Source organism: Atta colombica, unplaced genomic scaffold, assembly GCF_001594045.1.
Source record: "Atta colombica isolate Treedump-2 unplaced genomic scaffold, Acol1.0 scaffold177, whole genome shotgun sequence".
Lineage (NCBI taxonomy): Eukaryota > Metazoa > Arthropoda > Insecta > Hymenoptera > Formicidae > Atta > Atta colombica.
The window spans coordinates 16,555-19,706 of record NW_017259268.1 but is presented as its reverse complement, the minus strand read 5'-3'; positions in this window follow the sequence as shown (position 1 = coordinate 19,706).

The following is a 3,152-nucleotide window of genomic DNA, read 5'->3' as shown; positions in this document are numbered from 1 at the left end:
TGGCCATATTTGGATTGAAAGAGGCAGGGTTTACCGTTTAGAGGCCATATCTGGGCAGAACGTGACCTAATTTTCCGTTTAAAGGCCATATATGGTCCAAAAGTGGATGTACCGTTTAGATGTCATATCTGGGACAAAAATCGCCGGAATTACAATTTAGAGATCATATCTGGGCAGATAATGGCTGGATTTATCGTTTAGAGGCCATATCTGTTCCGAAAGTTGCCGGATTTACAATTTAGAAGCCATATCTGGGCCGAAAGTGGCCGGATTTAATGTTTAGAGGCCATATCTGAATCGAAAATGGACGGATTTACCGTTTAGAAGTCATATCACGCCGAATGAGCCCGTACTGTTTATGGGCCATATCTGGGCAGAACGTGACCAAATTTTCCGATTAGAGGCCATATCTAGTCCGAAAGTGAATTTACCGTTTAGATGCCACATCTGGGACAAAAGTGGCCGGAATTACAGATTTAGAGGTCATATCTGAGCCGATAGTGGCTGGGTTTATCCTTCAAAGGCCATATCTGGAGCGAAAGTTGTCGGATTTACCGTTTAGAAGCCATATCAGGCCGAATGTGACCGGAATTACCTTTTATAGGCCATTTCTCGGCCGTAATTAGCCGAATTTTAAGTTTAGAGGACATATTCGGCCGATAGTGGCCGGAATTACCGTTTAGCGGCCATATCTGTGCCGAAAGTTCTCGGATTTACCGTTTAGAAGACATATCCAGGCCAAAAGTGCCTGCGTTTACCGTTTAGAAGCCATATCTGGACCGAATATAATCGGGTTTTAGAGTCAATAACTGGTTCGAAAGTGGCCAGATTTACAATTTAGAAGTCATATCTTGGCCGAAAGTAAACGAATTTACCGTTTAGTGGTCATATCTGAGCCGAAAGTGGCAGTATTTACTATTTACAGGTCATATATGGATCGAAAGTGCCTGATTTACCATTTATAGGCCATATCTGGACCAGAAGTGGCTGTGTTTACTGTTTAGAGGCTATATTTGAGTCGAAAATGGTCTGATGTATCGTTTAGATGCCATATCTGAGCCTAAAGTGGCCTGATTTTTCATTTAGTGTCCATAACTGGGTCGAAAGTATAAGGATTTACCGTTTAGATGCCATATCTGGGATGAAAGTGGCCAGAATTACAGTTTAGAGATCATATCTGGGCCGAAAGTGGCTGGGTTTATCCTTTAGAGACCATATCTGGGTCGAAAGTGGACGAATTTACAGTTTAGAGGTCATATCTGGGCAAAAAGTGACCTAAATTTCCGTTTAGAGAGCATATCTGGGCCGAAAGTGAATTTATCCGTTTACAGGCCATATCTAAGTCGAAAGTAGCCGCACTTACCATTCAGAGGATATATGGCCGCGAAATGGTAAATCTTATCACTTTCGGAAGAAATTGCCTCATAATGGTAAATCCGGTACTTTCTGCGCAGATATGGCCTCTAAACGGTAAATCCGACAACTTTTTGCCCATATATGTCTAAACAATAAATCCAGCCATTTTTATCCAAGATATGTCTGTAAACGGAAAATACATCCACAGAGAGACATTAGACATAGACATATCCTCTAAACTGTAAATCCGGCAACTTTCGGCACAGATATGGCCTCTAAACGATAAACCCAGCCACTTTCGTCCCAGATATAGCCTCTAAACGGTAAATCTTGCCATTCTCGGCCCAGATATGACCTCTTAACGATAAATCTGGTAACATTCTGCTCAAATACGGCCTATAAAAAGTAAATACGGCCATTTTCCCAGATATGGCCTCTAAACGTTAAATCCAACCACTTCCAGGCCAGATATGGCGTCTAACCGATAAATCCGACCACTTTCATCACAGATATGATATAAACGGTAAACCCAGCTCCTTTCGATTCAGATATGTCATCTAAACAGTAAATACGGCTACTTTCAAATATGATATTGCAATTAAACAGTAAATTCGCCCACTTCCAGCCCAGATATGGCCTCTAAACGGTAAATCCGTCCACTTTCAACGCTGATATGGCTTCTAAACGGTAAATGCGCCCACTTTCGACCCAGATATGCCCTTTAAATAGTAAACCCGGTCACTTTCGGCCCAGATATGTCTAAACGGTAATTCCGGCCACTTTCGTCCAGATTTTTCATATATTAGGTGTACAACTTTGCTTCCGCCGTTTTCTTATAGATGGTAAGTAGTGGTCGAAATAAATAGATCATAGACGTCATACAATAAACTTGGGCATCTGTCAACATAACTCTATAGAAACATTAGTCGATTTGTGTCTGCATCATAAAGTTATTCTCGATTGAAAATGTCAGTTTACGAGCCAAATTCTCATCATTTGCGGGAGGTTTTAATTTTTTACTTCAATATGAAGAAATCTGCGGCTGAGGCTCATCGAATGTTCTCAAATTCTTATGGTGAGGCCGCTATTAGTGAAAGAACGTGTTGTGTGTGGTTTCAACGCTTCAAGAAGGGTTTTGACATCGAAGACCGGCATAGCGGTGGAAGAGAGAAGGTTTTCGAAGATGCAGAATTAGAAGCATTACTTGAGCAAGACTCGTGTCAAAATCAAGAAGAATTGGCACGATCATTGGGGGTGACTCAACAAGCCATTTCAAAACGCCTGAAAGCCATGGGAATGATTCAGAAGCAAGGAAATTGGGTGCCGTACGAATTGAAGCCGAGAGATGTTGAATGGCGTTTGTTTGCTTGTGAACAGCTTGAAAGGCAAAGACGCAAGGGATTTCTGCATCGCATTGTGACTGAGGACGAAAAATGGATTCATTACGATAATCCCAAGTACAGAAAATCATGGGGAGTTCCAGGCCATGTTTCCACGTCGACGGCCAAACCGAATATTCACGGATCCAAAGTCATGCTCTGTATTTGGTGGGACCAGCTCGGTGTAGTGTATTATGAACTGTTAAAACCGACTGAAACAATCACAGGCGATCTGTATCGAACGCAATTGATGCATTTGAGCCGAGCATTGAAAGACAAACGGCCGCAATACAGCGAGAGACACGATAAAGTGATTTTGCAGCATGACAATGCTCGATCCCATGTTGCGAAAGTGATCAAGACATACTTGAAAACGTTGAAATGGGAAGTCCTATCCCACCCGCCGTATTCTCCAGA